This window comes from Mastomys coucha, unplaced genomic scaffold (genome assembly GCF_008632895.1).
Source record: "Mastomys coucha isolate ucsf_1 unplaced genomic scaffold, UCSF_Mcou_1 pScaffold13, whole genome shotgun sequence".
NCBI classification, from domain to species: Eukaryota; Metazoa; Chordata; class Mammalia; order Rodentia; family Muridae; genus Mastomys; species Mastomys coucha.
In genome coordinates, this window is record NW_022196895.1 from 65,252,715 (window position 1) to 65,265,811 (window position 13,097).

Genomic DNA, 13,097 nt, shown 5'->3' on the forward strand with positions numbered 1-13,097 from the left:
GCTAAGAAATTAGTGGTGATTAAGAAGAGACCAGCATCAATGAGGTGACATCTTCTGGGAAGTGTTTTTTGGGAGCACAAAAAGGCTGTGTTCCAGAGATAGCCAAGGTTGTACCTTGTGCTGCAGCAGGACTTGGTAATGTGTAAGAGTCACCCAGGTGGTACTGGTTTTGAAGGCATGAAGAGGTCATGAAGAGCAGCTGAGGCTCAGCACAGTGAGAGGCCATCGGAGGCCATTGGTGAAGGTGTAGCCTCAGTTGCAATTAATGGCCCAGGACTGAAGGGGTCATGCAAAGGAGTTGAGGCTTGGCACCATGAAGGTAGTCTATGAGAGGCTATTAGTAAAGCCTAGTTACAGCAGAAGACAGCAGTGTTTTGGAAATGTCAGTACCATGCAATGACCACCAAGGACTGCAGGAGTAGTGGAGTACAGGCACCTGGAACCTAGAAGACAAGATGTGTGCTACAAAGGGCAGAGCTAGAGAAGTAGCCTAAGCCCTTAAAAGAGTCCAGAAGTTTGTGAGTAGATCCCAGACATTGGACGGTTAGAGTTTGATTTTTGCTTTTGATTGTGACTGTGCCCTGATATGTCTCCCTCTTGAAGGAAGAAAGTATTTTAGTGGAGCCCACAATTAAGAGACTAAATTTTAAAAGATATTAGACATTTTAAATGGATTGAACTTTTAATATGTAAAGACTGTGGGACTTTAGATCTTGGGGATGAATAAGAAAGTAAGGGTTGAGGCTTAATAGTGATATGTTTGTGTGTCAAGTTGACAAGGGGTCAATTGTACCGGCTGGTTTTGTATGCCTACTTGACACAGGCTGGAGTTATCACAGAGAAGGGAGCTTCAGTTGGGGAAGTGTCTCCATGAGATCCAGCTGAGGGGCATTTTCTCAATTAGTGATCAAGGGGGGAGGGCCCCTTGTGGGTCGTGCCATCCCTGGGCTGGAAGTCTTGGGTTCTATAAGAAAGCAGGCTGAACATGCCAGGGGAAGCAAGCCAGTAAGAAACATCTCTCCATGGCCTCTGCATCAGCTCCTGCTTCCTGATCTGCTTGAGTTCCTGTCCTGACTTCCTCTGGTGATCAATAGCAATGTGGAAGTGTAAGCTCAATAAACCCTTTCCTCCCCAACTTGCTTCTTGGTCATGATGTTTGTGCAGGAATAGAAACCCTGACTAAGACATCCAACATCTAAATCTTTGCTCCTGAGCTAACTATGCACACCGGGCACGTCATCTCTCAGGGCAGAGTCTTCAAGAACAACATGGAAGTAGCTTTCTGAGGGGATCACCCGAGTTGTCTGCTTAGACACACATAAGCAATTCCAACCTATGTCGGTAACTAACGTATTCCTCTACACCTCTGATCTCGGAATCTGCTCAGAGTTTTCTGCTCCCTTTAAACATCCACTGAACCAACTGGAATGCACTAAAATAATTTGTATTTTATAGAGATAGAAAGCCATTACAAGTAGGATGTAGTTCTATATCACAAGAATGCTCAGTAGCCCAAGAGCTGTCAATAATATCCACACATTTTATAAACAGAAATTTTATAAAAATTTTTAAAACGGGCTTACAATTGAAACCTCGATACTATAGGAGGAGAAATGAACAACAAGGCGATTAGCAACACTGAGCTTCAAAAACAACCCTCAGGATTGGTGAAGCTGAAAGCAGTGATGTTGTTAGTTGTTCTAAGGAACAACTAAATTTCCTGTAGCTCATGCTCCATTCTCCATCACCGTCCCCAGTGTTCCCACCTCTACACACTGCACAGCCCTCAAGGAAACCCTTTCTTGGCCGTCTTCCGTGGTCAGAATCATATCCTATTGGTATCGCTAATAAAATTATTACGTCATGATAAAACTACCACTGCCAGACATAAAAATTAAAAGAGATGAGCTCTGAAAAAAAAAATATAGACAGCCTTCTGGGTGACATTTACTTTTACCTAATCACCTTGGTTATAATTTAAACTTCTATCATTTAATCAGCTGGTCCAGGACATTATTCTCTAGAATCCTACATCCTATTGTCATCCATGATCATGGGGTCATGGGGTCATGGGGTCACGGGGTGGAAGTCATCAGAAAAATGAATGAATGAATGAATAAATGAATGAATCCTCCCATCTGCTAGGAAAATTCTGCAATGGAAAAAGGAAAGTCCATTTTTTTGATAAAGTGCCCTGATTTAAAATTCCCTGTTTAGCTCTCTGTGAGTGATGATAGTAAATGCTGTTAACATTGCACAACAAACTCAAGGGTCCTTCTCCAAGAAGCATCCATCTATCGGAGAGATAGAGTCTCTCTCATTTGCCTAGAACTCAAGTAGGCTAATCTAGCTAGCCAGATGTCCCAGAGATCTGCCTGTGTTCAACTCCTCTCCTCAGTGCTGGGGGGACAAGCACACGCCATTATGCCTGGCTTTTTAACATGGTGTATGGGGGTCAACCTCTGGTCCTCCTGCTTGTCTCATAAGCACTTAAGTGGACTAAAATATCTCTCTCAGTCCATGATGATGATGATGATGATGATGATGATGATGATGATGATGATGATGATGATGATGATGATGATTCGGAATAGAACACTTCCATTTAGAATCAGCCTTTAGTGAGTCCATACTTCTCGATGTCTTCACCATGTTTCCCTTTTACTGTGCTTCCTCTCCAGTATCCCAGCCTCTTCCCCTCAGCACTCCTTGCATGTGCCATTGCCAAGGGCTTTGATGTGGTTATCCTTTGCTGCTGCCCTCTGCCAACACTTCTTTAGTGATGTAATACAGAAAAGCTGGCAATGCAACAAGCTAGCATGTAAGACGAGAAACGCCTTTGGAAAGCCACTTATTAAAATATCCCCTGTTTTTTCATTAAATTTTTATCAGAAGACACGCAAGCATTTTCATATACAGAACAATAGCTGTGCTGTCCTAGGTAGAAGAAGGCCATTTCCCATGTCAGTTCACAATCCAAAAGCACATAAACATGGATAGGACCTGGGTAAGTGTCTTCAAATGGAACTGACTTCTCCATATTAAGAGTACATTCCAAAAAGGAGCCACTGCCAATCACCAAATGCACTTGGGATTTTTATTAACACTAGAGCGATTGTCTTTAAAATTAAAGAAGCTTAAGAAACAAAAAAACCCTTTCCATATGGCAAAATCTTAAACTTAAATTCTGTTTAGTTAACCTAATGCTTGAAAACCAGAGGAACCACACAAAAGCATCACAGAAGTTTTGAAAATGTCATTAAATCACAATCAGGCTTCGGATATAGTCTTAAGTCTATCAACCTCCCATCAAGAAAATGTAGCCATTAAACATAGACTTACACAGACTTGGCAGGCATTCAAAGTGAGTGTGTCGAAACAGTTGATAACCAAAACCCTACAGCACTTCCTTTGCTTAAGTTAAAGTCTTGGGGGACATAACTTAATATCATGTTATTCTCAATATAGTAGTTACTGAGATGAAAACCAATGTCATCACTAGACTTATCTAGCTTGAAGTAGTTGTACCCTGTGCCTCAAGGACCAGCTCCATCATGCTGGGTCCATCTCACCCAGAGATCTGCACTGGGAGCTGCTAAGATTTGGAATGACATATGTTCCCAATCACCATGCCTGTCAGTATGAGTCCCACTGTGTTCTGTCCCCAGATACTCTAACCTATTTGTATTTCATGGCCAGAATATGCCAAGTTCTCACAAAGTTGCTTCTCAATGTGCTGACTCTCCCATCTCAGAGGCCTTACCCCAATTTCTTTGCCATCTACATTTCAAGACTCAAGCTAGCTTCAAGGATTTCTTCCCTTCCCACCCATCATGCCAGTCTCTTGGATATTCTGATCCCCTTACCCCCATCCCATCTCTCTAATAGAACATTGAATTATAACGTCTAGTTAGTAGTCAACTCTCTCCTCTTACAATAATAGACTATGAGGCTTGGTCTTCCTACTTTCTGTGCCTCCAGTAATAAGTGTACCTCAATTTATATCTGATAGGTAGGTCTGGAAGTACTTCAGCTTCTAAACACCCAGGGACTGATAGATTCTGATGAGCCTGTAGAATTAAGCAATCCTTCCTCCTCTAGCTGTGTTGTACCAATAGACACGACAACAATTGGTTCTCCAACTAATACATCAGCTCTCTTCGGTGTCTAGGGCTCCAGTTGGGTGGGGACAACTCCTAGTTCCCATCCCGTTCCCTAACCAATGTAAGCTTCTTTATATGTCCTGTCTTCTACTATACACAGCAAATACAAATTCTTTCTTTGGACATCAATTCTTGCTGAAATTTCATTGGAAAAGGAGCAAAGGGCTTCAGCCTATGTCAAGGGCATGCCTACTCTTGAGTTAGTTTCTCAAGTTCCCAGTTACACTGAGAAGCAGTTTGTTACTCCTTTCTGATAAAAATACATACATACATACATGCATGCATAAGTACATACATATATAGTATATAAATGTACACATGCAAATATATACATACATAGGTATATACATATATAGTATACACATGTATACATGCAAATTCATGCATGTGTAGGTACATACATATATAGTACAGACATGAATACATACAAATACATACATGCAGGCATAAACACACATATTTACATTTATATTTATATTATGAGCATAATCAGCTTATGCCTATTTTGTCTTTCTGTCAGTAGCTTTCTTAGAAGACAAGAATGGGGCGACAGTGAGATGAATTCAAAAGAAGAGAATGGAAAGCCCATAGTAAAAATGTGCAGAGATGGCCACTGGCTTCCTTTGATTCAGATTCAGTATCTGACTACAATGTGAAACAAATTTGGCTTTATCAAACAAACCGAGATGTAATGTTTCTCTTCCTCAGGGGTACTCATTCTACAGATGTGTCTAAGCCAATATGTCTACTATGTGAGGAAATACATACTGAGAACAGGTTTTGATCCTCCCCCATAAACTTGCCTTAAAATAACTAATAACTGCCCTAGAGATGGCTCAGTAGGTAAGAGCAACACTGTCCATGTGTGAGGACCTAAGTTCAAATCCCGCAGCACCCAGAAAGAAGGCCCAGCATGGCCATGTACAGAAACAGGATTACCAAGGTCACCACTCTACCTCTATGTTCAGAGAGACCCTGTCAAAGGGAAAAGGTAGAAAATGAAAAAGCAGGACACCCAGTGTCCTCTTCTGACCTTCAAGCCCCTACATATATTTGCACATTGTACTGGCTGGTTTTGTGTGCCAACTTGACACAGGCTGGAGTTATCACAGAGAAGGGAGCTTCAGTTGGGGAAGTGCCTCTATGAGATCCAGCTGTGGGGCATTTTCTCAATTAGTGATCAAGGGGGTAGGGCCCCTTGTGGGTGGTGCCATTCTTGGGCTGGGAAGTCTTGGGTTCTATAAGAGAGCAGGCAGAGCAAGCCAGGGGAAGCAAGCCAGTAAGGAACATTCCTCCATGGCCTCTGCATCAGCTCCTGTGTTCTGACCTGCTTGAGTTCCAGTCCTGACTTCCTCTGGTGATAAACAGCAATGTAAGCTGAGTAAACCCTTTCCTCCCAAACATGCTTCTTGGTCATGATATTTGTGCAGGAATAGAAACCCTGACTATGACACATACATATGTACCACATATGTTCACACTTCTCCATTGCTGAAGGGAACACACACTAAATAGAACCTTCACTCCTGTGTTCAAGTGTTTTTGTTATGGGAATGGACTCTGCACACTACCATTGGGAAAAACAAAACCAGCAATCCAGATACAAACCCTTTGACCTCCAATGCTAAAAAGCCTGCAAAACAGGCTAAGGTGATGGTGGCCCAAAGCTTATGGCCAATGAATATCTGACTTGACTTAAGGCCCACTCCGTGAAATGGAACTCATACCCGACACTATTTGGGTGACCTAGAGCCTGAGACTAGATAGCTAGCCCAAGACCTAGAGGAAGACCACATACTACTTGTCTTAAAAAAAATAATTAGTTGACTTAATTAGGGTTTCTATTGCTATGGTGGAATACTGTAACTAAAAAGCAAGTTGTGGGGGAAAGGGCTATTTGATGTACATTTCAGTATTGCTTGCTGTTTATCATCAAAGGAAGTCAGGACAGAAACTCAAACGGGGGATTAACCTAGAAGCAGGAACTCATGCAGAGACCATAGAAAAGTACAGAGAGAAGGATGAAAATTAATTCATTCTTGGGGTTAATAATTTCAATGTTATCAATTTGTAGATATAGATCAAATAACTATAATATTAAAATTTGCAGGTCATCCACATAGCATTTCAACTGATAGTCATCACTGTCCAAATTCAAGGTGTCTTACTTACCCACCACTCAGTGAAAGAGCCATGGAAGGTGCTTATATGTGTGTCTACATATCTGAGTGTCAGTGTGTTCATCTGTGTAAATGAGAAACAATCTACTGGAATGAGAAGGGATTTATGTGTCTTTGTCTGTATGTCTGTGCGCATATGTCTATGTCATGTGTGTGGATATGCATGTTTATGGAGGTCAGAGGCCAATTTCAGGTATCTGCTTGGATCACACCATCTTAGTTTTGGGGCAATGTCTCTCCCTCTCTGGGTGTGCAAGGCCATCGAAGGGAAAGCGATGGGATCCTGCTACCCAGGCTTCCTTTAGTGGTGCAGCCTGAGAAGTTGTAGGCCACCTGAGGGATGAGCTCTTGTTTTCTCAGAGTCTTGGCTGTTTGCTTCCTTTTATATTACTTAGATCCCTCGGGGAAATAGAACGATGGTTCATATTGACGGGACATTGAGACTCTGGCATGGCTCAGAACTATTCGCAAACTCTGTGAGTGCCCTCAGGAAGTCACACCATGGCCACAGCAGGGATCAGCTATGGGACCAGTGAAACTCACTCTTTCTAGGACCGTTGGTAATAAGTGGGGAAAAAAACGTTGAGAATGAGGTTCCTCCTCTCTAGATGAAGAGAAGATCCCAACTTACACACGTATTCAGCGTTCAGAGACAGAGGCAGGAAGCCAGGGGTTGACAAATGTAGGCAGAGTGACCTGTGTGTTAGTCAACTTTCCAACATGATGACAATGCCTGACCTAATTAACTTAGAAGAGGACAGGTTTATTTTGGCCCATAGTTTCAGGCCACGGTTTTTTGGAACCATTGCTTTTGATCACGCTGTGAGGAAGCTCTTAGTGGAGGAAACTACTCACCTCTCAAGAATAGGGAGTAAAGAGAGAAAATGGAGAGCAAGCTAGGGTCCAGCAATGGATTCCAGGGAAGATACTACTACTAAAGATCCTACCACCTTCTAGTAGTCCCACAGGATTGAGAGCTAATCTTTAACGTCCCTTTGAGGGACATTCAATCATCATACTAAGGTAACATGCTCAAAGGGAAACAAAGGAAAGATGAATGAGTAGATCCATAGATTACATTATAGATAGTATAATAGATAATAGACAATAGCTATTAGCAACATAATAAATTGATAAATGATTGGTAATGATGTAATATATAATATATAGATGACAGATGATAGATATAAGATAGATGGGTGATATATATATACATATATATTAGAATACAGGCAGATGCCATAATAGATGGTAGATAGGTGATATGAGATATGATAGATGATAAACATACAGATGATAGAATATAGGTAGATGACATAATTAATGATGGATAGATGATTGAATGGTAGATATATAATGAAACAATTGTATCCCCATTGCATCCTCTCACCTGAAGTGGCAGGTAAGCAAGGGACATGGCCAAGTTGCTCAGTGTAACTATCACACTGTATATAGTGTTATCATTACAGGTCTGTTTGCTTACCACTTCAACTCAAACTACAGTTCAGTTTTCTTGCTCCCGCCTTTTGTGACACTTTGATGGTTCATCTTCTTTTTTGAGCTTTCACGGATCTTTAAGCTTTCTTAATGGCAGAATTCAGTGATGGCTAACTTTTTGTTGCTAAAGATGAGCTTTACTATCTTAATTCTTCCTCCTCCTGTGTATGTGGGAGGGTATACCAAGTGTGTAAAATGGTGAACTACATAGACATACACTCACGCACAATAGGAGAAAAGAGGGAGACTACAAACATAATGCTGAACTGAACCTATTCTTGTATATCAGTATTATTAAATTATGTCTCTTTGTGATTTCTCTTTCATCTGAAGTCATTAGAGAGAATGTGAACTATGGCTGCATTCATCAAAAATAGGTTGAGGTTTACATTCTGTTTTTCAGTAAATCCCTATGCACATAGTAATGATGGGACTTGTATGCCTCTCTCTCTCTCTCTCTCTCTCTCTCTCTCTCTCTTTCTCTCTTTCTCTCTGTGTGTGTGGGATGTTTGGCCACATGCATGTGATAGCATACATGTACTTCAGGCTAGGCATCTTGTGTGGGTACACTCAGGTAATCAGACTTGTACAGCAAATACTTTTACCCACTGAGCCATCTTCCCCACCATAATAATCCTTTAAAGGTAATATTTAGTGCATTGGTCTTTCATGAGAATTTATGATATAACCCTTCCTCTGGACCAGTGGTTCTCAACCTTCCTAATGCTGTGACCCTTTAATACAGTTCTTCATGTGTGGTGATCCAACCATAAGATTATTTTGGTTGCTATTTCATAACTAACTTTGGCACTGTCATGAATTGTAGTATAAATATCTGCTATGCAGACTATCTGACATGTGGCCCCGTGACAGTGTCCCCTGACGTGCCAAGACATTGGCCCCCACAGACTGAGATCTGCTACTGAGTAGGACTAAATACTCACAGTGATAGTAACGCTGGAGTTCTCTTTTAGTCTTTGTTGCCCAGTGCTCTTCTACACTGAAATTATTAAAATGTGTGTATTCAAAGACATTAGTGTAAAAAGCCGTCCTCCACTCTTTGTGAATGGAAGTCTCTGTACCCCGTAGCATTACAATTACCAGCCTTCTGAAGGCTGCTTCGCTCGACACGAATCTGCTTAGAAGGTATTTGCCTTGATCCTCTTCTTATTCTTATTGCATCTTTCAGCTTAACTGCAAAATCTTCTGGTTTTGCCATTTTTATCCCACAGGACAGGACTATTTCTCTTTAATCTTTTGTATTCATCTGATCTAGCTTTCCACTGTGCAGAGATTTCCCATTTGGATTTAAGCTGCTTATAGAATTCTTATTTTGCCTAATTAGTTTTAATTCTGAAAGCTGAGGAAGGACTAGATACATAACTTTTTGTCAACTCGCTGCCCTCTAGAATATTCTGTTCTAGAGATAGGCATGTGGAACCCAAACCAAGTGTGCACCCAGACATCTCCAATCATGACACATGTGACATCATCTTGTTGGATCGTGTAGGAGCTCCCTGTGCCTCAACCACTCTTCCTCCCAAAGGCACTCTGCCTGCTACTTGCCACACTTGATCTGAGCGGTAAGCTTTCCATTTCAGAATGACAACAACTTTAAAATGCACAGACTCAGGAGGGAGAAAAACAGTTTAAGCTTTTAAACTTAAATTTTCTTAGAGTTAGGAGATTTTTTTTTCTCCTTTTTGCAGAAGAAATTTTAATAAAGACGGATACTGGGTGGTAAAACCACTGAGATGAAATCTTGCTACTGCATCGTTTGTACACTTGCACTTTTCTCAGCAATACCAGGGCTCAGGCAGGAGTGGCTTACATAAGAAATGGCATAATGGGCTTCAGGGACAATAAATTTACCCACAGTGCTCTCGATCCTTCAATGTGTTCCATATTTTTTTTTGAAAAGCAACTTGAGCAGAACTAAAGGTTTTACTTCGATGTTTGAAGTGGCATTGAACAGAATCAGCAGATCACTTTCTTTCTAGTGTGACCAAAGCTCTTGCCATTAGTCTTTCGACTTACTTATATTGCCACTGAACAACATGTGACATAGAGCAATTATCTGGCTCTACCTGTATGTCCCATGCTAGACCTGGTTTTTAATAATTTTGGTAAAGCTATAGTTACAGAGAGAAAAAAAAAAAGCCAGAAATGATAAGATAATAACAAATCAAAAGAAAACAAAACTACCATCCTTCAGTAGAGTATTAGAGAATAATCTGCAACAAAGCCAGAATAAAATTTAATATAAATAATTTAGCCATATAAAAATTAACAATTTTAATTTTGATTTTTTTCTCTTACTCCAAATAGATTGTCTCCACTCAACATACATTGATCATGTTTCTTTCCCCCATGCCAACTCCTCCCATCTCCTCCCACCTCTGTACTCATTGTAATGCTCTTATTCAGAAAAAAAAAAGGCAAGAAAACAACCAAAACCCACACCAAAAATAATAATAATAATAGTAATAATAATAATAATAATAATAATAATAATAATAATAATAATAATAATAATGAAAATAAACAAGCAAAGGTCAAGAAGACCAAAACAAAATGCTGAAACAAAACAAAAGTCCATGAAAGAATAATGGAATTTGTGGAGTTCATTTGGTGCTGGCCAATGACTGTGGCTCATGGAGCCTGCCCTAGAGTGTAGTTAATAGACCAGTGAGATTCCACCGGAGAAAGTTAACTTTCCCTCTTAAGCAGGTGTCATAGTTAGGGTTTTACTGCTGTGAATAGACACCATGACCAAGGCAAGCCTTATAAAGGACAACATTTAATTGAGGCTGGCTTACAGGTTCAGAGGGTCAGTCCAGTATCATCAAGGCAGGAACGTGGCAGCATCCAGGCAGGCACGGTGCAGGAGGAGCTGAGAGTTCTACATCTTCATCTGAAGGCTGCTAACAGAATACTAACTTCCAGGCACAGAGGGTGGGGGTCTTAAAGCCCATGCCCACAGTGACACACCTACCCCAACAGGACCACACCTGCCAATCCTGCCTCTCCCTTGGGCTGAGCATATACAAACCCTCACAGCAGGTATCAACTGCAGTTAAGCTTTTGGGTTAGGGATGGGACCCCCCCTCCCCTCCCCCTCCCCTCCCCCCCTTCCCCTCCCTCTCCCTCCCCTCCCCCCCATCCCTGTCTGCCTCTAAGTGAGGACCCTCTCTGGCTTCAGCTTGTGTGGGTCTCACATAGACTGTCACAGTATGTCTGCTCCATGCTGTTGTATCTGGAAGAAGCTATCCTCCTGGAGTCACCCAGCACTTCTAGGTCTTACAATCCTTCCACCTCCTCTTCTGCACAGATCTCCAAGCCTGGACGGGGAGGACTCAGAACGGATGCTTCTGTTTGACTTTCTTACTTGTTACTCTTATTTCAAATCCGTAATGTTTTCTTACCTTTGTGACTTTCCTTTTACTAGGCTATATTTAAATTAATTTTTGTCATCCTAGCTATTCTTCTTCTGGTAAAAGTATAAAATAAGGGGCTTTTGGCATTGTTTTGCTCTTCCTAAGGGCTTGCTATAGCATGCTCTGGAAGCATTAATCAGTGTGCTCATGCCAACGGACAGACTTGAGGCAACATCAACTGCATTAGAGCAGGCTCAGAGACCAATGCAACAAGTCTTAGCGTGGAGGATTCTCTGGGAAAGACACCAGAAGACAGAGTTAATCACCTCTTGCTTCACAAAACAGCTCTGGTCAGAGTTTTATTCAAAAGTTTTTCCAACCTTCAGATCTGGGGATTTGAAGGACAAAGAAAAAGGAAAGACAGATGACGGAGATCACTGAGTTCGCATGTGTTTGGCGGTGGTGTGGTTGGTGGTGTTTTGTTTGTTTGGTTTGTTTGTTTGTTTTTTCTCAGCCCCTCCTGAGTGAGAACTGCTGCAGGGCCCTCACTTCCACTGTGAAGACATCTGGACCAGAGCTCAGTGTCACAGTGGATGCAGGTAGGACATTATTCATCTTGGGGCTATGTGACCTGTAGTGTGAGTCAAAGCCCAAAGTTCCATTCCTGGTTTATCCTTCCACCAAAATGCCAGGATGCCTCGCCTTTCTCCCAAGTCCACCCATGCACCCCCTAACCATGCCCCCACACCCATTCAAAACACCTAGTATTCTTACAAGGTTCCCTATTTCCTAGTACTTTCCCTCGGTGGCAGCATTTCTCAATCTTGGCTGCATGTTAGCATCATTTGGGAAGATTTTTTTAAAAAAAGTTCTCCCACCATGCTCCAAATCAATTGATTTCTAAGTCCTGAGAGTGAGACCAGATGAGCCGGTATTATCTCAAGGCTTCACCAACTGTGCCATACAGATTCAGAGACAGGCCCGAGTGACTTAAGCTCCTTTCCATGGCCATCGGGCCCTTCTGGAGAAGGCTGTGGTTTCAGGGGACCCGAGGCATCTTTCCCTTCTCCTTCCTTCATGTTCTGAGTTTCCATCACAGGCTTCAGGATGCGACTTTTGGCTCTTGGAGTCTTTGTTCTGCTCATTAAGGCACACTAAGTCTCTTGCTAACAATCTGTCCCCAAACCTGACTGTTTAGATAACAAGCTACCAAAATGCTAGGCTCTATCCTAGAGTCTTTGGACTTCACAATGGTTTTAGTTGTGATAGAAGCCTTCCTATCTGAAAAGGACCCATTTCTTTGCTGGTATGGGATTGTCTTTGTTGGAGAGCTGTATGTGTACAGCCGATGGGATGAGCCAACGTTGTTTGGCAGGCCAAAAGAACACTATTGGTGCTCTACCTCTTTCTCTTTGCTCCCATCATTCAGAGCAGTGTTTCTTGCTCTGGGGCAGGGGGATTAGATGAGCTTTTCACAGAGGTGGCATATCAGATATTTACATTATAATTCATCACAATAGCAAAATTACAGTTACAAAGGGGCAAGAAAATAATTTAATAATTATTAAATTAATTTAATAAATATTTAATAATTTATTTTTGGTTTTCTTTCTTTTTTTTGTTTTTGGTTTTTCGAGACAGGGTTTCTCTGTGTAGCCCTGGCTGTCCTGGAACTCACTCTGTAGACCAGGCTGGCCTCCAACTCAGAAATCTACCTGCCTTTGCCTCCCAAGTGCTGGGATTAAAGGCGTGCGCCACCACCGCCTGGCAATATTTAATAATTTAAAATAATAATTTTATAGTGGGGGAATCACCACAGCATGATGAGCTATACTAAAGGGTTGCAGCATTTGGAAGGTTGAAGACTACAGATTAAGAGG

General features: G+C 41.6%; 1 pseudogene; it reads right to left on the reverse strand.

Annotated features, from left to right (window-relative positions):
• The window catches only part of LOC116087489, a 17,996-nt pseudogene extending 5,634 nt beyond the window's left edge, over window positions 1-12,362 (reverse strand).
• Window positions 12,363-13,097: the final 735 nt, after the last annotated feature.